Source organism: Arachis hypogaea, chromosome 10 (genome assembly GCF_003086295.3).
Source record: "Arachis hypogaea cultivar Tifrunner chromosome 10, arahy.Tifrunner.gnm2.J5K5, whole genome shotgun sequence".
Taxonomy (NCBI): domain Eukaryota; kingdom Viridiplantae; phylum Streptophyta; class Magnoliopsida; order Fabales; family Fabaceae; genus Arachis; species Arachis hypogaea.
This window is the reverse complement of record NC_092045.1, coordinates 93,987,137-94,012,355: the sequence shown is the minus strand read 5'-3', so window position 1 is coordinate 94,012,355 and position 25,219 is coordinate 93,987,137. Positions and strand designations below refer to the sequence as shown.

At 41.9% G+C, this 25,219-nt stretch overlaps 1 protein-coding gene and 2 non-coding genes across 3 annotated transcripts in view; 2 read left to right on the top strand and 1 right to left on the bottom strand.

The window, feature by feature from the left end:
• The window catches only part of LOC112717746 (uncharacterized), a 69,633-nt gene that overhangs the window by 26,033 nt on the left and 18,381 nt on the right, over positions 1 to 25,219 (top strand). The window lies entirely within an intron of this gene.
• Positions 8,415 to 8,522, top strand: LOC112718588 (small nucleolar RNA R71). Its single transcript, XR_003160921.1, has one exon. It is a non-coding gene; the product is annotated as a small nucleolar RNA R71 (small nucleolar RNA).
• Positions 22,320 to 22,427, bottom strand: LOC112718621 (small nucleolar RNA R71). The gene has a single exon (XR_003160952.1). It is a non-coding gene; the product is annotated as a small nucleolar RNA R71 (small nucleolar RNA).

The window sequence follows — 25,219 nt, the reverse complement described above, 5'->3', positions numbered from 1 at the left end:
CCAATTTAAACCCCAATCTTCCAACGGACATAACTTTCTCATTTTAAATCGTTTTTCACCCGTTCTTCGAACGGCATGGACATCCCGGATCCAATTTCATTTCTAAACAGATTTGGCACAAAACAGAGATCCGTAGTCCAAGTTATGTCCAATTAAAGTATGCCCAAAAACCATATTTTTTTATAAAAACCACAAAGTGCCATTTTCAAACAAGCCATTTCCAACTCTTTTCAAAATCAATCAAAACATGCCATTTTCATCCCTTTTCTTTGAAATCAATCAAAATAAATCAAATTCAATATCAAGCCTCCTCAACTCACACATTGAGACTTTACCACAAATTACAGAATCACTATCTCATCATTTTAACCCACTTCACCCAAGTGGCTCGAACTCAAACATATTGACATATCATATACTCTCTCTCATGCCAATTATCAACAACACCAATTCCACTAAATCATCATTGTACACAATCAATATCATACTCACCATAAACATGGTTTAACCCACAATTCAACCATAACTAATCATCAAGCATATATCACAACATGCATATTTCTCATACCTCATACCACCAAGGCATCATTAATCATCATTACATATATGACCACATCATATATATCAATAATTCAACAACATCAACCATTCAATGCCTATCTTAGGGCCTCTAGCCTAAGTATTTCCTACCACATTACATATTAGATACGGGAAACCGAAACCATACCTTAGCCGATTTTTCCAAGCTCCACTGGAGCACTTCCAAACCACTTATCCACAAGCTCTCAAGGCCTCAACACCTCCAAGAATAGATTTTTCACCACCAAACCCTTTCCAAGCTTTTCAAAATCATCAATCAAGCTCCAATATCCACACACACACAACCTAAGCCACAACCATCATACCCATACACAACATCTCAAAACCCAAACATCATAAAACAACAAAATACACTAGGGTTGAGAATCTTACCACACCCAAGGTCCAAGGAGACAAGATTAACCTTCTCCTTCAAGAGAGTTGGGTCCTATAACATCAAAGAACCCAAAATCTCAACATTTCACCCATGAAACTCGAAAATAAGGGCTGGAATTTCGAACAGCAACATGTGGCTTACCTCAAGATTAATTGTATGGGTTTTGTAGAGCTCTCCACGGTGAACGCGTGGTCGCAAACGAAGCAGCAATCGGAGCTCTAGATCAAAAGTTATGGTGGTTTGAAGATCAACCAAGGGAGAGAACTTGAGAGAGTGTTCTTCCTCCCTTTCTCTCTAATTTCAGCGTGTTTGAGTATGTTGTGAGGAGAGAGAGTGCTGAAAACTAGGGTTTTGGTTTAGTTATGTTGGGCCAAGGGCCCACTTTGGGTCCGTTTGGCCCGGTTTGGCCCGTTCGGTCCAATCTTGGTCCGAATTCTATAAAATTGGTACCAAAATTCTCGTCTCAAAATCCTCTATCACATTTAGCCACAAAAAAAATCACATTTTGGGCTTTCTAGAATAAATTCTCATTTATGGGTTAATTAGCCGTTAATTAACCAGGTTTTACATTCTACCCACCTAATTGGGAATTTTGCCCACAAAATTCAAATGCAATTACCTGAGAATAAATGCGGATAATCCGTTCGCATCTCCGACTCAAGTTCCCAAGTGTGTTCCTCAACACCGCCTCGACTCCATGCCACTTTGACTAATGAAACCTCTTTTCCACGCAACCGTTTGATACTAGTATCATCAATTCTGACTGGAGCCACTGGAAGCGTCAAATCTTCCCTTAACTGAACCGACTCAGGTTCCAACACATGGCTAGCATCAGGAGTGTACTTCCGAAGCTGCGACACGTGAAACACATCGTGCAGATTCAAAAGATGAGGTGGTAGAGCCATCCGATACGCCACCGGCCCAATCCTTTCCAGGATCTGAAATGGACCAATGTATCGAGGATTTAACTTCTTTGCCTTAATCGTCCTACCTACTCCCGTGGTCGGAGTAACCTTAAGGAAAACATGATCTCCTTCCTCAAATTCTAAGGGCTTTCGCCTCTAATCGGCGTAACTCTTTTGACGACTCTGCGCCGTAATCATCCTATCACAGATTTTCTTGACTTGTTCAGTAGTCTCAGCTATCATTTCCGGCCCTAACAAGCTTTTCTCTCCAACTTCATACCAACATAGCGGAGATTGACATTTTCTCCCATACAAGGCCTCATACGGAGCCATTCCGATGCTCGCATGATAACTATTATTGTATGCAAACTCCACTAATGGCATATACCGATCCCAACTCACTGGTTGGTCCAAAACACAAGCTCTCAACATATCTTCTAGCGTTTGGATCGTCCTCTCAGATTGACCATCTGTTTGAGGATGGTAAGCCGTGCTCAAGCTTAATCGGGTTCCAAAAGCTTTTTGAAATGCACCCCAAAACCTTGAAGTGAAACGAGGATCTCTATCAGAGATTATAGTAGCAGGTACACCATGAAGTCTCACAATCTCCTTTATGTATAACCGTGCTAGCTCTTCAAGGGTGTAGGTCATCCGAATGGGTAAAAAGTGAGCTGACTTCGTTAGTCGGTCCACAATCACCCAAATAGCATCAAAACCAGCCCTAGTCCTTGGCAATCCAGACACAAAGTCCATTGCAATACTTTCCCACTTCCATTGTGGAATCTCTAAAGGTTGCAACATCCCGGAAGGTCTTTGATGTTCAATCTTCACCTTTTGACAAGTTAAGCACTTTGAAACATATTCCGCCACATCATTCTTCATACCCGGCCACCAGAACATTGCCTTTAAATCATGGTACATCTTAGTACTTCCCGGGTGAATGGAGAATCCGCTTTTGTGTGCCTCCTTTAGAATATCTTGTCTCAAAGTGCCAACATCCGGCACAATGATCCTACCTTTGAATCTCCATAACCCATCTTTTTCTTCCGACACTCTCCATTGTTTTCCTTGCTCAATAGCCGGTAACACCTTCCATAACGCTTCATCATTTTGATGAGCCTTTAGGAGTTCGGACTTAAAATCACTTAAGATCTCTAATCGGCTCAAACACAAAGTTTCGGATACTTCTTGAGCACCAATTTTCAGATTCTCGAATCCCTTGAGCAACTTCTCCTCTTGAAGCATCATCCAAGCCGCATATAACGACTTCCGACTTAACGCATCCGCCACTACGTTCGCCTTTCCCAGATGGTAATGCAACTCAAAGTCGTAGTCCTTCAACAATTCCATCCACCTTCTCTGTCTCATATTAAGCTCTTTCTGATCAAAGAGGTACTTCAAGCTCTTATGATCAGAGAAAACTTGGAACTTAACCCCATAGAGGTAATGCCTCCACACCTTCAAGGCAAACACAACTGGACATGGCCAATGGCCAGCCAAGCCTTAGCAGATCACTGCTCCAAAAGCAAGATTGATAAAAATCAACAAGCTCTTGTGATGATAAGTTGAAACCTCGGTCCAATGAGATTAGACATGGCTTCTCAGCCAGCCAGACTTCAACAAATCATCATGAAACTCTAGAATTCTTCTTCAAGAATTTCGAAAAAAAATAAATACCTAATCTAAGCAACAAGATGAACCGTCAGTTGTCCAAACTGAACAATCCCCGGCAACGGCGCCAAAAACTTGGTAGCGCGAAATTGTGAACAATACTTTTCACAACTCTCATAATCCCCGGTCATAAACCCCAAAAACTTGGTGTTCAATACCATGGCATTAACACAACTTCGCACAACTAACCAGCAAGTACACTGGGTCGTCCAAGTAATAAACCTTACGCGAGTAAGGGTCGATCCCACGGAGATTGTTAGTATGAAGCAAGCTATGGTCATCTTGTAAATCTTAGTCAGGCAAACTTAAATGGATATAGTGATAGACGCATAAAACACAAAGATAAAGATAGAGGTACTTATGTAATTCATTGGTAGGAACTTCAGATAAGCGCATGAAGATGCCTTCCCTTCCGTCTCTCTGCTTTCCTACTGTCTTCATCCAATCCTTCTTACTCCTTTCCATGGCAAGCTTATGCAAGGGTTTCACCGTTGTCAGTGGCTACCTCCCATCCTCTCAGTGAAAATGTTCCTATGCTCTGTCACAGCATGGCTAATCATCTGTCGGTTCTCGGTCAGGCCGGAATAGAATCCAGCGATTCTTTTGCGTCTGTCACTAACGCCCCGCCTGCTAGGAGTTTGAAGCACGTCACAGTCATTCAATCATTGAATCCTACTCAGAATACCACAGACAAGGTTAGACCTTCCGGATTCTCTTGAATGCCGCCATCAGTTCTAGCCTATACCACGAAGACTCTGATCTCACGAAATGGTTGGCTCGGTTGTCAGGCGAGCACTCGGTTGTCAGGCGATCAACCATGCATCGTGCAATCAGGGATCCAAGAGATATTCACCCAATCGAAGGTAGAACGGAGGTGGTTGTCAGTCACACGTTCATAGGTGAGAATGATGATGAGTGTCACGGATCATCACATTCATCAAGTTAAAGAACAAGTGATATCTTAGAACAAGAATAAGGGAATTGAATGGAAGAACAATAGTAATTGCATTAATACTCGAGGTACAGCAGAGCTCCACACCTTAATCTATGGTGTGTAGAAACTCCACCGTTGAAAATACATAAGAACAAGGTCTAGGCATGGCCGAATGATAAACATAAGCATAAAATTCGAAAAACAGAAGAATAAAGAACAAGGAAATCAAAGAACGGGTCCACCTTAGTGATGGCGGCTCTTTCTTCCTCTTGAAGATCCTATGGAGTGCTTGAGCTCCTCAATGTCTCTTCCTTGTCTTTGTTGCTCCTCTCTCATGATTCTTTGATCTTCTCTAATTTCATGGAGGATGATGGAGTGTTCTTGATGCTCCACCCTTAGTTGTCCCATGTTGGAACTCAATTCTCCTAGGGAGGTATTTAGTTGCTCCCAATAGTTTTGTGGAGGAAAGTGCATCCCTTGAGGTATCTCAGGGATCTCATGATGAGTGGGGTCTCTTGTGTGCTCCATCCTCTTCTTAGTGATGGGCTTGTCCTCATCAATAGGAATGTCTCCCTCTATGTCAACTCCAACTGAATAACAGAGGTGACAAATGAGATGAGGGAAGGCTAACCTTGCCAAGGTAGAGGACTTGTCCGCCACCTTATAAAGTTCTTGAGCTATAACCTCATGAACTTCTATTTCTTCTCCAATCATGATGCTATGAATCATGATAGCCCGGTCTATGGTAACTTCGGACCGGTTGCTAGTGGGAATGATTGAGCGTTGGATAAACTCCAACCATCCTCTAGCCACGGGTTTGAGGTCATGCCTTCTCAATTGAACCGGCTTCCCTCTTGAATCTCTCTTCCATTGGGCGCCCTCTTCACATATGATTGTGAGGACTTGGTCCAACCTTTGATCAAAGTTGACCCTTCTAGTGTAAGGATGTTCATCTCCTTGCATCATGGGCAAGTTGAATGCCAATCTTACACTTTCCGGACTGAAATCCAAGTATTTCCCCCGAACCATAGTAAGATAATTCTTTGGATCCGGGTTCACACTTTGATCATGGTTCTTGGTGATCCATGCATTGGCATAGAACTCTTGAACCATCAAGATTCCGACTTGTTGAATGGGGTTGGTAAGAACTTCCCAACCTCTTCTTCGGATCTCATGTCGGATCTCCGGATATTCATTCTTTTTGAATGAAAAAGGGACCTCGGGGATCACCTTCTTCAAGGCTACAACTTCATAGAAGTGGTCTTGATGCACCCTTGAGATGAATCTCTCCATCTCCCATGACTCGGAGGTGGAAGCTTTTGCCTTCCCTTTCCTCTTTCTAGAGGTTTCTCCGGCCTTGGATACCATAAATGGTTATGAAAAAACAAAAAGCAATGCTTTTACCACACCAAACTTAAAAGGTTTGCTCGTCCTCGAGCAAAAGAAGAAATAAGAGAGTAGAAGAAGAAGAAATGAGGGGAAAGGGAATGGCTTTGTGTTCGGCCAAAAGGGGGAGAAGTGGTATGTATGTTGTGTGAAAATGAAGGAGTGAAGGAGGGTTTATATGGGAGAGGGGGAAGGGTAGGGTTCGGTCAAGTGAGAGTGGGTTTGGGTGGGAAAGTGGTTTGAATTTGAATGGTGAGGTAGGTGGGGTTTTATGAAGGAAGGATGTGAGTGGTGAAGAGAAAGAAGGGATTTGATAGGTGAAGGGTGTTTTTGGAGAAGAGGTGTTTGAGGTGATTGGTGAATGGGTGAAGAAGAGAGAGAGTGGTGGGGTAGGTGGGGATCCTGTGGGGCCCACAGATCCTGAGGTGTCAAGGAAAAGTCATCCATGCACCAAATGACAAGCAAAATCTCGTTTTGTGCCAATTCTGGCGTTAAACGCCGGGCTAGTGCCCATTTCTGGCGTTTAACGCCAGCTTCTTGCCCTTTTCTGGCGTTTAACGCCAATCTGGTGCCCCTTTCTGGCGTTAAACGCCCAGAATGGTGCCAGACTGGGCGTTAAACGCCCATCTGCTAACCTCACTGGCGTTTAAACGCCAGTAGGTGCGTCCTCCAGGGTGTGCTGTTTTTCTTCCTGTTTTTCATTCTGTTTTTGCTTTTTTCATTGATTTTGTGACTTCTTATGATCATCAACCTACAAAAAAGATAAAATAACAAAAGAAAATAGATAAAATATAACATTGGGTTGCCTCCCAACAAGCGCTTCTTTAATGTCAGTAGCTTGACAGAGGACTCTCATGGAGCCTCACAGATACTCAGAGCCATGTTGGAACCTTCCAACACCAAACTTAGAGTTTGAATGTGGGGGTTCAACACCAAACTTAGAGTTTGGTTGTGGCCTCCCAACACCAAACATAGAGTTTGACTGTGGGGGCTCTGTTTTTGAGAGAAGCTCTTCATGCTTCCTCTCCATGATGACAGAGGGATATCCTTGGGCCTTAAACACCAAGGATTCTTCATTCACTTGAATGATCAACTCTCCTCTATCAACATCAATCACAGCCTTTGCTGTGGCTAGGAAGGGTCTGCCAAGGATGATGGATTCATCCATGCACTTCCCAGTCTCTAGGACTATGAAATCAGTAGGGATGTAATGGTCTTCAACTTTAACCAGAACATCCTCTACAAGTCCATGGGCTTGTTTTCTTGAGTTGTCTGCCATCTCTAGTGAGATTTTTGCAGCTTGTACCTCAGAGATCCCTAACTTCTCCATTACAGAGAGAGGCATGAGGTTTACACTTGACCCTAGGTCACACAAGGCCTTCTTGAAGGTTATGGTGCCTATGGTACAAGGTATTGAAAACTTCCCAGGATCCTGTCTCTTTTGAGGCAGTTTCTGTCTAGACAAGTCATCCAGTTCTTTGGTGAGCAAAGGGGGTTCATCCTCCCAGGTCTCATTTCCAAATAACTTGTCATTTAGCTTCATGATTGCTCCAAGGTATTTAGCAACTTGCTCTTCAGTGACATACTCATCCTCTTCAGAGGAAGAATACTCATCAGAGCTCATGAATGGCAGAAGTAAGTCCAATGGAATCTCTATGGTCTCAGTTTGAGCCTCAGATTCCCATGGTTCCTCATTGGGGAACTCATTGGAGGCCAGCGGACGCCCAGTGAGGCCTTCCTCAGTGGCGTTCACCGCCTCTTCCTCCTCTCCAAATTCGGCCATGTTGATGGCTTTGCACTCTCCTTTTGGATTTTCTTCTGTATTGCTTGGAAGAGTACTAGGAGGGAGTTCAGTAATTTTCTTGCTCAGCTGACCCACTTGTGCCTCCAAATTTCTAATGGAGGACCTTGTTTCAGTCATGAAACTTTGAGTGGTTTTGATCAAATCAGAGACCATGGTTGCTAAGTCAGAGGTATTCTGCTTAGAACTCTCTGTCTGTTGCTGAGAAGATGATGGAAAAGGCTTGCTATTGCTAAACCTGTTTCTTCCACCATTATTATTGTTGAAACCTTGTTGAGGTCTCTGTTGATCCTTCCATGAAAAATTTGGATGATTTCTCCATGAAGGATTATAGGTGTTTCCATAGGGTTCTCCCATGTAATTCACCTCTTCCATTGAAGGGTTCTCAAGATCATAGGCTTCTTCCTCAGATGAAGCTTCTTTAGTACTGCTTGGTGCATTTTGCATTCCAGACAGACTTTGAGAAATCATATTGACTTGTTGAGTCAATATTTTGTTCTGAGCCAATAAGGCATTCAGAGTGTCAATCTCAAGAACTCCTTTCTTCTGACTAGTCCCATTGTTGACAGGATTTCTTTCAGAAGTGTACATGAATTGGTTATTTGCAACCATTTCAATCAGCTCTTGAGCTTCAGTAGGCGTCTTCTTCAGATGAAGAGATCCTCCTGCAGAGCTATCCAAAGACATCTTGGATAGTTCAGAGAGGCCATCATAGAAAATACCTATGATGCTCCATTCAGAAAGCATATCAGAAGGACACTTTCTGATTAATTGTTTGTATCTTTCCCAAGCTTCATAGAGGGATTCTCCTTCCTTATGTCTGAAGGTTTGGACTTCCACTCTAAGCTTACTCAATTTTTGAGGTGGAAAGAACTTTGCCAAGAATGCATTGACTAGCTTTTCCCAAGAGTCCAGGCTTTCTTTAGGTTGTGAGTCCAACCATGTCCTAGCTCTGTCTCTTACAGCAAAAGGGAATAGCTTAAGTCTGTAGACCTCAGGGTCAACCCCATTAGTCTTGACAGTGTCACAGATTTGCAAGAATTCAGCTAAAAACTGATGAGGATCTTCTAATGGAAGTCCATGGAACTTGCAATTCTGTTGCATTAGAGAAACTAATTGAGGCTTAAGCTCAAAGTTGTTTGCTCCAATGGCAGGGATAGAGATGCTTCTCCCATAGAAATCGGGAGTAGGTGCAGTGAAGTCACCCAGCACCTTCCTTGCATTGTTGGCATTGTTGTCATTTTCGGCTGCCATAGGTTCTTCTTCTTTGAAGAATTCGGTCAGGTCCTCTAAAGAGAGTTGTGCTTTGGCTTCTCTTAGCTTTCTCTTCAAGGTCCTTTCAGGTTCAGGGTCAGCCTCAACAATAATGTTTTTGTTTTTGCTCCTTCTCATAAGAAAGAGAAGGGAACAAGAAAATGTGGAATCCTCTATGTCACAGTATAGAGATTCCTTTAGGTGTCAGAGGAAAAGAAAAGTAGAAGACAGAAGTAGAAAATTTGAACTTATCAAAGAAGATGGAATTCGAATTTTGCATTAAGGGATAGTGTTAGTCCATAAATAGAAGGATGTGAGAAGGAGGGAAGTAATTTTCGAAAATTAAGTAAAAGATTTTGAAAACATTTTTGAAAACACTACTTGATTTTCGAAAATGAAAGTGGGAAAGAGATCAAGTGATTTTTGAAAAAGATTTTGAAATTAGAAATCAAAAAGATTTGATTGAAAACTATCTTGAAAAAGATGTGGTTAAGAAGATATGATTGGTTTTAAAAAAATGTGATTGAGAATATATGATTTGAAAAACATTTTAAAAAGATTTGATTTTGAAAATTAAAAACTTGACTAACAAGAAAAGATATGATTCAAACATTAAACCTTTCTCAACAGAAAAGGCAACATACTTGAAATGTTGAATCAAATCATTAATTGATAGTAAGTATCTTTGAAAATGGAAATAAATTGATTTTGAAAAAGATTTGATTGAAAAATTGATTTGAAAAAGATTTGATTTTGAAAAACTTTGAAAATTTGAAAAAAAAATCTGATTTGAAAACAAAATCTTCCCCCTTGTGCCATCCTGGCGTTAAACGCCCAGAATGGTGCACATTCTGGCATTTAACGCCCAAAACTATACCTCTTTGGGCGTTAAACGCCTAACCAGGTACCCTGGCTGGCGTTTAAACGCCAGTCTGTCCTTCTTCACTGGGCGTTTTGAACGCCCAGCTTTTTCTGTGCAATTCCTCTGCTGAATGTTCTGAATCTTTAATTCTTCTGTATTATTGACTTGAAAAGACACAAATTACAAACATTTTTGGATTTTTAATAAATCAAAATGCAACAAGAATCAAATAACAATGCATGCAAGACACCAAACTTAGCAGTTTGTATACCACTGACACTAACAAAATGAGAATGCATATGAGACACACAAAACACTCAAGTCAATTGAATTTAAAGATCAGAGCACGAAAATCATCAAGAACAACTTGAAGATCCTTAAGACACATGAATGGATGCATATAATTGACACCAAACTTAAAATGAAACACTAGACTCAAACAAGAAATATTTTTGGTTTTTATGATTTTGTAATTTTTTTGTGCTTTTTCGAAAATTAAGTGGAAAAAGATATCAAAATTCTTAATGAGAATTCCAGGAATCAGTGCAATGCTAGTCTAAGACTCCGGTCCAGGAATTAGACATGGCTTCACAGCCAGCCAAGCTTTCAAGGAAAGCTTCGGTCCAAAACACTAGACATGGCCAATGGCCAGCCAAGCCTTAGCAGATCACTGCTCCAAAAGCAAGATTGATAAAAATCAACAAGCTCTTGTGATGATAAGTTGAAACCTCGGTCCAATGAGATTAGACATGGCTTCTCAGCCAGCCAGACTTCAACAAATCATCATGAAACTCTAGAATTCTTCTTCAAGAATTTCGAAAAAAAATAAATACCTAATCTAAGCAACAAGATGAACCGTCAGTTGTCCAAACTGAACAATCCCCGGCAACGGCGCCAAAAACTTGGTAGCGCGAAATTGTGAACAATACTTTTCACAACTCTCATAATCCCCGGTCATGAACCCCAAAAACTTGGTGTTCAATACCATGGCATTAACACAACTTCGCACAACTAACCAGCAAGTGCACTGGGTCGTCCAAGTAATAAACCTTACGCGAGGAAGGGTCGATCCCACGGAGATTGTTAGTATGAAGCAAGCTATGGTCATCTTGTAAATCTTAGTCAGGCAAACTCAAATGGATATAGTGATAGACGCATAAAACACAAAGATAAAGATAGAGGTACTTATGTAATTCATTGGTAGGAACTTCAGATAAGCGCATGAAGATGCCTTCCCTTCCGTCTCTCTGCTTTCCTACTGTCTTCATCCAATCCTTCTTACTCCTTTCCATGGCAAGCTTATGCAAGGGTTTCACCGTTGTCAGTGGCTACCTCCCATCCTCTCAGTGAAAATGTTCCTATGCTCTGTCACAGCATGGCTAATCATCTGTCGGTTCTCGGTCAGGCCGGAATAGAATCCAGCGATTCTTTTGCGTCTGTCACTAACGCCCCGCCTGCTAGGAGTTTGAAGCACGTCACAGTCATTCAATCATTGAATCCTACTCAGAATACCACAGACAAGGTTAGACCTTCCGGATTCTCTTGAATGCCGCCATCAGTTCTAGCCTATACCACGAAGACTCTGATCTCACGGAATGGTTGGCTCGGTTGTCAGGCGAGCACTCGGTTGTTAGGCGATCAACCATGCATCGTGCAATCAGGGATCCAAGAGATATTCACCCAATCGAAGGTAGAACGAAGGTGGTTGTCAGTCACACGTTCATAGGTGAGAATGATGATGAGTGTCACGGATCATCACATTCATCAAGTTGAAGAACAAGTGATATCTTAGAACAAGAATAAGGGAATTGAATGGAAGAACAATAGTAATTGCATTAATACTCGAGGTACAGCAGAGCTCCACACCTTAATCTATGGTGTGTAGAAACTCCACCGTTGAAAATACATAAGAACAAGGTCTAGGCATGGCCGAATGGCCAGCCTCCCAATGATCTAAGAACTAGATGTCCAAAGATGATCTAGAGATCTAAAGTGATCCAAAGATGAAAATACAATAGTAAAAGGTCCTACTTATAGAAAACTAGTAGCCTAAGGTTTACAGAAATGAGTAAATGACATAAAAATCCACTTCCGGGCCCACTTGGTGTGTGCTTGGGCTGAGCAATGAAGCATTTTCGTGCAGAGACTTCTCTTGGAGTTAAACGCCAGCTTTTATGCCAGTTTGGGCGTTTAACTCCCATTTTGGTGCCAGTTCCAGCGTTTAACGCTGGGATTTCTGAGGGTGACTTTGAACGCCGGTTTGGGCCATCAAATCTTGGGCAAAGTATAGACTATCATATATTGCTGAAAAGCCCAAAATGTCTACTTTCCAATGACGTTGAGAGCGCGCCAATTGGGATTCTGCAGCTCCAGAAAATCCACTTCGAGTGCAGGGAGGTCAGAATCCAACAGCATCTGCAGTCCTTTTTAGTCTCTGAATCAGATTTTTGCTCAGGTCCCTCAATTTCAGCCAGAAAATACCTGAAATCACAGAAAAACACCCAAACTCATAGTAAATTCCAGAAAAGTGAATTTTAACTAAAAACTAATAAAAATATACTAAAAACTAACTAGATCATACCAAAAACATACTAAAAACAATGCCAAAAAGCGTACAAATTATCCGCTCATCAATACGCCACCACATTACGATGCTGCATCAGCACGCACCCTAGACCCTTCAATGAGGCATCACAATACACCTCAAATGGCTCATTTGGCTCAGGTAACACTAACACAGGTGCAGTGGTCAACTTTTTCTTCAATGTCTGAAAGCTCTCCTCGCACTCAGGAGTCCAAACAAACGGAGTGTCTTTGCGGGTTAACTTTGTCATTGGCAAAGCTATCTGTGAGAAGCCCTTGATAAACCTTCGGTAATAGCCAGCTAAACCCAGAAAACTCCTTATCTCTGTTACGGTGGTTGGTTGCTTCCAATCCATCACAGCCTCCACCTTAGTTGGATCTACGGCTATTCCCTTCTTACTCACCACATGGCCCAAAAACTTCACCTCACTCTTCCAAAACTCACACTTCGATAGTTTTGCATAGAGTTTCTTCTCTTTTAGAATCTGCAACACGGTCCTCAAGTGTTCCACATGCTCTTCTTCAGTCTTGGAGTAAATCAGTATGTCATCAATGAAGACAACAACAAATTTATCCAGAAACGGATGGAAAACTCTATTCATGTAATCCATGAACACCGCAGGAGCGTTCGTCAACCCGAAAGACATTACAGTGTACTCGTAATGACCATAACGAGTTCTGAAAGCGGTCTTAGGGATATCCTCACCCCTCACCCTTATCTGGTGATAACCGGATCGCAAATCGATCTTGGAGAAAACTCCAGCTCCTTGCAACTGATCCATGAGATCATCAATTCTCGGCAATGGGTACTTATTCTTTATTGTAACCTTGTTCAGCTGCCTGTAATCCACACAGAGTCGCATACTCCCATCCTTCTTCTTTACCAGTAATACTGGAGCACCCCACGGAGAGACACTTGGTCGTATAAAATTCTTCCCCAACAAATCCTCTAACTGAGACTTTAGCTCGTTCATCTCTAACGGTGACATCCTATAAGGAGCACTTGAGATTGGTCCCGCCCCGGGCACCAATTCAATAGCAAACTCAACCTCTCGGTTAGGTGGAAACTCATCAATATCATCAGGAAACACTTCTGGAAACTCATACACAACCGGAATCTGCTCTAACCTTTGATCATCACCCGAAACACCCGCGGTTAACAATAGGATACCCTGACATTCAACACCAGAATAGTTCACCATCATCGAATTCAAATAATAATTATTCACCACGACCGGCCCTTCAGTATCTTCCGGCATAAAGTACACCGACTTTGTAGAACAATCTAGCAGAACATGGTTCTTAGATAACCAGTCCAATCCCAAGATAAGATCAAGACCAATCATCGGTAAGCAGACTAAATTATGAACAAAATCACGCTGCTTGAACCTAAAGGAAACTTCCGGGCATCCTAGCCTAGTTACCATGGCTTCATGGGTAGCATTGTACACTCTTAGATCGTAACCTAAAGTTACAATCTTCAATCCTAACTCATGGGCTTTCTCAAATGCAATGAATGAATGTGATGCTCCCGAATCAAATAAAGCATTTAAAGTTTGACCAGCTATCTCACAATTACCTCGAATGAGTGTCTCAGATCCCTCAGCTCCTACAGCTGAAGTGGTGAACACCCGACCAGTCTGTTGTGCTTTTCCGGCACCTTGTTTCTGCTTCTCAGGACAATTTACGGCTTTATGCCCCGCCTTTCCACAAGTGTAGCACAAACCCCATCCGGCCTTGCATGGTGCTCCCGGATGGTGACTTCCACACCTAGTACAAGCTTGATCATTCTGAGGTTGCTTCCCAAACTTCTTCCCTTGGAAATTGTTGTTGTTGCTGGGCCTCCTGAAAGAGCTTCCCCTCTTGAAAGACGAGCCTCTAGGTGCAAAGCTCTTCCTTCGATTCTGTGGGAATGAACCTTTGTGAATCCCTTTCTCAGCGGTTGCCCTTTTCACACACTCTTCAGCAACCCTACACTTGTTTACCAACTCGGAGAAAGTCCTAATCTCCATTGGTCCCACTGAACTGAAAATATCACTCCGGAGTCCTCCTTCATACTTAACACACTTCCATTCCTCATATTCCACCGGAGTCCCTTGGCACATACGAGAGAACCTGAACAGCTCCTCAAACTTGTCAGTATACTCTGATATGGACATGGTACCCTGCTTCAGCTGTAACAATTCAAGTTCCTTAGCCGTCCTAGCAGAAGTCGGAAAGTACTTCTTATAGAACTCCTCTTGGAAGACATTCCAAGTGATATAGTCATCACCCTGCTGCAGAAGACGTCGAATACCTTGCCACCAATGTGACGCTTCACCTGTAAGCATATAGGTAGCAAACTCGACATGCTGCCCTTCAGGTACCACTTGTGCTTGCAGTGCTCGCTCTATAGCCTGAAACCACGTATCAGCCTCATTCGAACTAGTAGTTCCCTTGAACTTAGGTGGATTAACCTTTAAAAAGTTTGCCAGTGTCATCGGGCCCTGAACTCCACCTCCATCATTACCATGGTTGTTCATCTGTTGACCAAGAGCCTCAGCAGTGGCTTGCATAGCAGCAGCCATGTTCTCCAACGCAGTCATAAAGTTCACCGGGTCATTAGGGTTATGCTCCGGTGCACGAGCGTTGGTACGACCTCTCGCACTACCTCTACCGCGTCCACGAGGCGCCATCTGGTTCCTATACACACCAAACAATCGATATTAAGTTGATCAGTCTCAATATCGGAAGTCTAGTGCTTCAAAGTCCCAAATGCATGTTCATGAACGTTTATGCCAATAATATCAAGCAGATATACTAATAGCACATAACACACACACAGAGAATGCACAGAAGCATAATCAGTCCATCCCTCAGGCTCTACAGGAACGAACTGCTCTGATACCATAATGTAACACCCTACCATACAGAGTCTTATGCTTAAGTCATAATTCAGAGATGGCAAGGTATTACGACCTCTAAAATAAAAATTTAGTACGTATAGTAGTATGAATAATTGATTGTAACTAGGAGCCTTTGTAGAAAAAGGGGTAAACAAAAAATCGCAACTCATAAGCGCAACACTCCGATCGATAATGTAACGAACAAGGATAAACCAACGCGAGATTATATACATACAAAGGAGTGTCAAAAACATGGATATCAAGACTCAAGATCCGGCTGCGAAGATAACCGGTCCGAGCATAGCAATATATACATATGATAAAAAAAGGACAACCCCAAAGGAAACCCAAAGGGACACAAATACATAAGACCTATTCTCCAAAATCTCCCATAAGAGGAGTCATCGCAGTTTGTATTATTTAATGGAGATAGAAGTATCTAAACAAAACATATAAACCAAAATATAGCCCCGGGAACAAAGGATCTTCGCAAATCTAGAAGTCTCCAGCATGCATCAGCGGGACACCTCACGTCCTGCATCTGAAAACCACAAAATCCGCATGGGTGAGAACCAGAGGTCCCCAGCATGGTAACAGCTTCCACATATATAATACATAATAATGGAGGAAAGCCAAAGGCAATCCTAGAACTTCCTTCAGATAATATCAAAGCTTATAAACAAGCTAAACCATAAAGGGCATCTGACTAAAGGTTCTTCAGTCTAACTAATACTTCCCTTTCCAATTCCTTCAAACCTCCCAAAAACCAGTAGGAGTATAATGTAGCAATCACAGTTATATCAAACAAGGAATACACAAATATGAACAAGTAAAGCATTTAGACAATTAGCAAGTAATATGCAGTCAAATAGGCAATCTCAAACAATTCATATAGTATGCATATGATGAATGCCTGTCCCTAGTGGCTGATGATATCATCTGTCGGTTATAGAGCCAACCCGACAAGTCCTGGTAGCTAACCATTGGACTGTCCCTCTGTCACGCATCCCCAACTCGAGTTATACTCATCATAAACTTGATCATAATCATGATCTATATTCATCACCTTCACTGGTGAATATTTACGGGGGCGAGCTCATTCGGGTCTTTCACAGTGCCCGGCCACACTTATGACATAGGGTCAAAAGAGTATCAAGTCTCAACCTGGAGCACGTGGTGGCTAGCCACTGCTACTACCCAGGGAAACTCGTATCTCCGATAGTGGAAGTGCAAATCACAATTATCAATAATTCAGCATAAACATGCATGAATTCTCATCCATGGATCAACATCCATATCAGCCATTCCGGCTCACGGTTAAATCCATAACCAGCCAATATTCATAGCATACACAGCTATTCCGGCTCATGGTTCAGTCCAGAACCAGCCAATATTCATAGCATACACAGCTATTCCGGCTCACGGTTCAATCCAGAACCAGCCAATATTCATAGCATACACAGCTATTCCGGCTCACGGTTCAATCCAGAACCAGCCAATATATAAACAATTACGGCCCTTTGGCCAATGGCATAACCAGCACTTCCACCACCATCCTCCGCATCTCACATAATTATGCTTGATCCCCAATGATCATTCATTTTTCCCTTGCTTCACTCGCAAGTTACCTCATTCTCTAGCCCCTTTTTAATAGCTAGGCATGTCATATTGATTTAAGATATAAGTGGTGAGATCGGAGGCTTAGAAGTATGAAATTTGGCTTTTAAAACTCAAAAATCAACTTTGGGATGAAAATAAGTCCACGCATACGCGCACTCCACGCGCACGCGTGGATGGCCTCAAAACTCATCGACGCGCAAGCGTCATGCACGCTAACGCGTGGATTAAAAATTTGCCAATCGGCGCGTACGCGTCAACCACGCGTACGCGTGGGCGTTCTCGTGCCCCAGGCACAACACTGGCACAGTTCTGGCATAACTCTCTGGAAAATGGCTGGGCATTGGGTGCAGCACAATCGGCGCGCCCGCGCACATCACGCTCACGCGTGGATGGCATTTTCGGGAAGAACGGCGCGCACGCGCCAAGTGCGCCCACGCGCAAGGGTTCATTCTGCTAAAAATTTTCTAAGTTAAAAGCTGCAGAATTCACCAATTTAAACCCCAATCTTCCAACGGACATAACTTTCTCATTTTAAATTGTTTTTCACCCGTTCTTCGAACGGCATGGACATCCCGGATCCAATTTCATTTCTAAACAGATTTGGCACAAAACAGAGATCCGTAGTCCAAGTTATGTCCAATTAAAGTATGCCCAAAAACCATATTTTTTTATAAAAACCACAAAGTGCCATTTTCAAACAAGCCATTTCCAACTATTTTCAAAATCAATCAAAACATGCCATTTTCATCCCTTTTCTTTGAAATCAATCAAAATAAATCAAATTCAATATCAAGCCTCCTCAACTCACACATTGAGACTTTACCACAAATTACAGAATCACTATCTCATCATTTTAACCCACTTCACCCAAGTGGCTCGAACTCAAACATATTGACATATCATATACTCTCTCTCATGCCAATTATCAACAACACCAATTCCACTAAATCATCATTGTACACAATCAATATCATACTCACCATAAACATGGTTCAACCCACAATTCAACCATAACTAATCATCAAGCATATATCACAACATGCATATTTCTCAAACCTCATACCACCAAGGCATCATTAATCATCATTACATATATGACCACATCATATATATCAATAATTCAACAACATCAACCATTCAATGCCTATCTTAGGGCCTCTAGCCTAAGTATTTCCTACCACATTACATATTAGATACGGGAAACCGAAACCATACCTTAGCCGATTTTTCCATGCTCCACCGGAGCACTTCCAAACCACTTATCCACAAGCTCTCAAGGCCTCAACACCTCCAAGAACAGATTTTTCACCACCAAACCCTTTCCAAGCTTTTCAAAATCATCAATCAAGCTCCAATATCCACACACACACAACCTAAGCCACAACCATCATACCCATACACAATATCTCAAAACCCAAACATCATAAAACAACAAAATACACTAGGGTTGAGAATCTTACCACACCCAAGGTCCAAGGAGACAAGATTAACCTTCTCTTTCAAGAGAGTTGGGTCCTATAACATCAAAGAACCCAAAATCTCAACATTTCACCCATGAAACTCGAAAATAAGGGCTGGAATTTCGAACAGCAACATGTGGCTTATTTTTAGTATATTTTTATTAGTTTTTAGTTAAAATTCACTTTTCTGGACTTTACTATGAGTTTGTGTGTTTTTCTGTGATTTCAGGTATTTTCTGGCTGAAATTGAGGGACCTGAGCAAAAATCTGATTCAGAGACTGAAAAGGACTGCAGATGCTGTTGGATTCTGACCTCCCTGCACTCGAAGTGGATTTTCTGGAGCTACAGAAACCCAATTGGCGCGCTCTCAACGGCGTTGGAAAGTAGACATCATGGGCTTTCCAGCAATATATGATAGTCCATACTTTGCTCAAGATTTGATGGCCCAAACTGGCGTTCAAAGTCACCCTCAGGAATTCCAGCGTTAAACGCCGGAACTGGCACCAAAATGGGAGTTAAACGCCCAAACTGGCACAAAAGCTGGCGTTTAACTCCAAGAGGAGTCTCTACACGAAAATGCTTCAATGCTCAGCCCAAGCACACACCAAGTGGGCCCGGAAGTGGATTTTTATGTCATTTACTCATCTCTGTACACCCTAGGCTACTAGTTCTCTATAAGTAGGACCTTTTACTATTGTATTGAGACATCTGGGTAGTTATCTTTGTTTTGATGCTATCTTAGATCATTGGGAGGCTGGCCATTCGGCCATGCCTAGACCTTGTTCTTATGTATTTTCAACGGTGGAGTTTCTACACACCATAGATTAAGGTGTGGAGCTCTGCTGTACCTCGAGTATTAATGCAATTACTATTGTTCTTCTATTCAATTCCGCTTGTTCTTGTTCTAAGATATCACTTGTTCTTCAACTTGATGAATGTGATGATCTGTGACACTCATCATCATTCTCACCTATGAACGTGTGACTGACAACCACCTCCGTTCTACCTTCGATTGGGTGAATATCTCTTGGATTCCTGATACACGATGCATGGTTGATCGCCTGACAACCGAGTGCTCGCCTGACAAATGAGCCAGCCATTCCGTGAGATCAGAGTCTTCGTGGTATAGGCTAGAACTGATGGCGGCATTGAAGAGAATCCGGAAGGTCTAACCTTGTCTGTGGTATTCTGAGTAGGATTCAATGATTGAATGACTGTGACGTGCTTCAAACTCCTGAGGGCGGGGCGTTAGTGACAGACGCAAAAGAATCACTGGATTCTATTCCGGCCTGATCGAGAACCAATAGATGGATAGCCGTGCCGTGACAGGGTGCGTTGAACATTTCCACTGAGAGGATGGGAGGTAGCCACTGACAACGGTGAAACCCTTGCATAAGCTTGCCATGGAAAGGAGTAAGAAGGATTGGATGAAGACAGTAGGAAAGCAGAGAGACGGAAGGGAAGGCATCTTCATACGCTTATCTGAAATTCCTACCAATGAATTACATAAGTATCTCTATCTTTATCTTTATGTTTTATGCGTTTATCACCATACCCATTTGAGTTTGCCTGACTAAGATTTACAAGGTGACCATAGCTTGCTTCATACCAACAATCTCTGTGGGATCGACCCTTACTCGCGTAAGGTTTATTACTTGGACGACCCAGTACACTTGCTGGTTAGTTGTGCGAAGTTGTGTTTATGCCATGGTATTGAACACCAAGTTCTTGGATTCATTACCGGGGATTATTTGATTTGTGAAAAGTATTGATCACAATTTCGCATACCATGTTTTTGGCGCCGTTGCCGGGGATTGTTCGAGTTTGGACAATTGACGGTTCATCTTGTTGCTTAGATTAGGTATTTTTTTCTTCAGAGTTCTTGAGAATGAATTCTAGAGTTTCATGATGATCTGTTGAAATCTGGCTGGCTGTGAAGCCATGTCTAATTTCATTGGACCGAGGTTTCAACTTATCATCACAAAAGCTTGTTGATCTCTATCAATCTTGCTTTTGGAGCAGTGATCTGCTAAGGCTTGGCTGGCCATTGGCCATGTCTAGTGTTTTGGACCGAAGCTTTCCTTGAAAGCTTGGCTGGCTGTGAAGCCATGTCTAATTCCTGGACCGGAGTCTTAGACTAGCATTGCACTGATTCCTGGAATTCTCATTAAGAATTTTGATACCTTTATTTTCTTTTTCCACTTAATTTTCGAAAAAAAGGCACAAAAAAAAATTCTACAAAGTCATAAAATCCAAAAATATTTCTTGTTTGAGTCTAGTGTCTCATGTTAAGTTTGGTGTCAATTGCATGCATTCATTCATGTGTCTTAGTGATCTTCAAGATGTTCTTGATGATTTCTTACTCTAATCTTTAAATTCTCTTGACTTGAGTGTTTTGTGTGTCTCATATGCATTCTCATTAGTGTCAGTAGTATACAAACTGCTAAGTTTGGTGTCTTGCATGCATTGTTATTTGATTCTTGTTGCATTTTGATTATTCCTTATTATTAAAAATCCAAAAATAATTTTAATTTGTGTCTTCTCAAGTCAATGATACAGAGAATTGAAGATTCAGAACATACAGCAGAGGAATTACACAGAAAAAGCTGGGCGTTCAAAACGCCCAGTGAAGAAGGACAGACTCGCGTTTAAACGCCAGCCAGGGTACCTGGTTGGGCATTTAACACCCAAAAGGGTATAGTTTTGGGCGTTAAACGCCAGAATGTGCACCATTCTGGGCGTTTAACGCCAGGATGGCATAAGAGGGAAGATTCTGTTTTTTTTATGCAGATTTTTTTTCAGTTTTCAAACTTTTTCAAAATCAAATCTTTTTCAAATCATATCTTTTCAATCATATGTTTTCAAAATCAATTTCTTTCTATTTTTAAAAAAATACTTGCTATCAATTAATGATTTGATTCAACATTTCAAGTATGTTGCCTTTTCTGTTGAGAAAGGTTTAATGTTTGAATCATATCTTTTCTTGTTAGCCAAGTTTTTAATTTTCAAAATCAAATCTTTTTAAAATGTTTTTCAAATCATATCTTCTCAATCACATCTTTTTAAAACTAATCATATCTTCTTAACCACATCTTTTTCAAAATAGTTTTCAATCAAATCTTTTTGATTTCTAATTTCAACATCTTTTTCAAAAATCACTTGATTTCTTTTCCACTTTCATTTTCGAAAATCAATTAGTGTTTTTCAAAAATGTTTTCAAAATCTTTTACTTAATTTTCGAAAATTACTTCCCTTCTTCTCACATCCTTCTATTTATGGACTAACACTATTCCTTAATGCAAAATTCGAACTCCATCTCCTTTGATAAGTTCGAATTTTCTACTTCTGTCTTCTACTTTTCTTTTCCTCTGACACCTAAAGGAATCTCTATACTGTGACATAGAGGATTCCACATTTTCTTGTTCCCTTCTCTTTCTTATGAGCAGGAGCAAGGACAAAAGCATTCTTGTTGAAGCTGATCCTGAACCCGAAAGGACCTTGAAGCGAAAGCTAAGAGAAGCCAAGGCACAACTTTCTGTAGAGGACTTAACAGAAATCTTCAAGGAAAAAGAACACATGGCAGCCGAAAACAACAACAATGCCAACAATGCAAGGAAGGTGCTGGGTGACTTTACTGCACCTACTCCCGACTTCTATGGGAGAAGCATCTCTATCCCTGCCATTGGAGCAAACAACTTTGAGCTTAAGCCTCAATTAGTTTCTCTAATGCAACAGAATTGCAAGTTCCATGGACTTCCATTGGAAGATCCTCATCAGTTTTTAGCTGAATTCTTGCAAATCTGTGACACAGTCAAGACTAATGGGGTTGACCCTGAGGTCTACAGACTTATGCTATTCCCTTTTGCTGTAAGAGACAGAGCTAGGACATGGTTGGACTCTCAACCTAAAGAAAGCCTGGACTCTTGGGAAAAGCTAGTCAATGCCTTCTTGGCAAAGTTCTTTCCACCTCAAAAATTGAGTAAGCTTAGAGTGGAAGTCCAAACCTTCAGACAGAAGGAAGGAGAATCCCTCTATGAAGCTTGGGAAAGATACAAACAATTAATCAGAAAGTGTCCCTCTGATATGCTTTCTGAATGGAGCATCATAGGTATTTTCTATGATGGTCTCTCTGAACTATCCAAGATGTCTTTGGATAGCTCTGCTGGAGGATCTCTTCATTTGAAGAAGACGCCTACAGAAGCTCAAGAGCTAATTGAAATGGTTGCAAATAACCAAGTCATGTACACTTCTGAAAGAAATCCTGTGAACAATGGGACTAGTCAGAAGAAAGGAGTTCTTGAGATTGACACTCTGAATGCCATATTGGCTCAAAACAAAATATTGACTCAACAAGTCAATATGATTTCTCAAAGTCTGTCTGGAATGCAAAATGCACCAAGCAGTACTAAGGAGGCTTCATCTGAGGAAGAAGCCTATGATCCTGAGAACCCTTCAATGGAAGAGGTGAATTACATGGGAGAATCCTATGGAAACACCTATAATCCTTCATGGAGAAATCATCCAAATTTCTCATGGAAGGATCAACAGAGACCTCAACAAGGTTTCAACAACAATAATGGTGGAAGAAACAGGTTTAGCAATAGCAAGCCTTTTCCATCATCTTCTCAGCAACAGACAGAGAGTTCTAAGCAGAATACCTCTGACTTAGCAACCATGGTCTCTGATCTAATCAAAACCACTCAAAGTTTCATGACTGAAACAAGGTCTTCCATTAGAAATTTGGAGGGACAAGTGGGTCAGCTGAGCAAGAAAATTACTGAACTCCCTCCTAGTACTCTTCCAAGCAATACAGAAGAAAATCCAAAAGGAGAGTGCAAGGCCATCAACATGGCCGAATTTTGGGAGGAAGGAGAGGCAGTGAACGCCACTGAGGAAGACCTCAATGGACGTCCACTGGCCTCCAATGAGTTCCCCAATGAGGAACCATGGGAATCTGAGGCTCAAAATGAGACCATAGAGATTCCATTGGACTTACTTCTGCCATTCATGAGCTCTGATGAGTATTCTTCCTCTAAAGAGGATGAGTATGTCACTGAAGAGCAAGTTGCTAAATACCTTGGAGCTATCATGAAGCTAAATGACAAGTTATTTGGAAATGAGACTTGGGAGGATGAACCTCCTTTGCTCACCAAAGAACTGGATGACTTGTCTAGGCAGAAACTGCCTCAAAAGAGACAGGATCCTGGGAAGTTTTCAATACCTTGTACCATAGGCACCATGACCTTCAAGAAGGCCTTGTGTGACTTAGGGTCAAGTGTAAACCTCATGCCTCTCTCTGTAATGGAGAAGTTAGGGATCTCTGAGGTGCAAGCTGCAAAAATCTCACTAGAGATGGCAGACAATTCAAGAAAACAAGCCTATGGACTTGTAGAGGATGTTCTGGTTAAAGTTGAAGACCATTACATCCCTACTGATTTCCTAGTCCTAGAGACTGGGAAGTGCATGGATGAATCCATCATCCTTGGCAGATCCTTCCTAGCCACAGCAAGGGCTGTGATTGATGTTGATAGAGGAGAGTTGATCATTCAAGTGCATGAAGAATCCTTGGTGTTTAAGGCTCAAGGATATCCCTCTGTCACCATGGGGAGGAAGCATGATGAGCTTCTCTCAAAACAGAGCCAAACAGAGCCCCCACAGTCAAACTCTAAGTTTGGTGTTGGGAGGCCACAACCAACTTCTAAGTTTGGTGTTGAACCCCCACATTCAAACTCTAAGTTTGGTGTTGGGAGGTTCCAACATAGCTCTGAGCATTTCTGAGGCTCCATGAGAGTCCTCCGTCAAGCTAATGACATTAAAGAAGCGCTTGTTGGGAAGCAACCCAATGTTTTATAATTAACTATTTTCTTTTGTTATTTTATATTTTTTTTAGGTTGATGATCATGAGAAGTCACAAAATCAATGAAAAGAGCAAAAACAGAATGAAAAACAGGAAGAAAAATAGCACACCCTGGAGGACGCACCTACTGGCGTTTAAACGCCAGTAAGGTTAGCAGATGGGCGTTTAACGCCCAGTCTGGCACCATTCTGGGCGTTTAACGCCAGAAAGGGGCACCAGACTGGCGTTAAACGCCAGAAAAGGGCAAGAAGCTGGCGTTAAACGCCAGAAATGGGCACCAGCCCAGCGTTTAACGCCAGAAATGGCTAAAAACGCAATTTTGCTTGCCATTTGGTGCAGGGATGACTTTTCCTTGACACCTCAGGATCTGTGGACCCCACAGGATCCCCACCTACCCCACCACTCTCTCTCTTCTTCACCCATTCACCAATCACCTCAACACCTCTTCCCCAAAAGCCCTTCACCTATCAAATCCCATCTTTCTCTTCACCACTCACATCCATCCTTCATAAAACCCCACCTACCTCACCATTCAAATTCAAACCACTTTCCCACCCATACATGACCGAACCCTACCCTTCCCCCACTCCTATATAAACCCTCCTTCACTCCTTCATTTTCACACAACATACACACCACTTCTCCCCTTCTTGGCCGAAAACAAAAGCCATTCCCCTCTCCTTCATTTCTTCTTCTTCTACTCTCTTCTTTCTTAATTTGCTCGAGGACGAGCAAACCTTTTAAGTTTGGTGTGGTAAAAGCATTGCTTTTTGTTTTTCCATAACCATTTATGGCATCCAAGGCCGGAGAAACCTCTAGAAAGAGGAAAGGGAAGGCAAAAGCTTCCACCTCCGAGTCATGGGAGATGGAGAGATTCATCTCAAGGGTGCATCAAGACCACTTCTATGAAGTTGTGGCCTTGAAGAAGGTGATCCCCGAGGTCCCTTTTTCACTCAAAAAGAGTGAATATCCGGATATCCGACATGAGATCCGAAGAAGAGGTTGGGAAGTCCTTACCAACCCC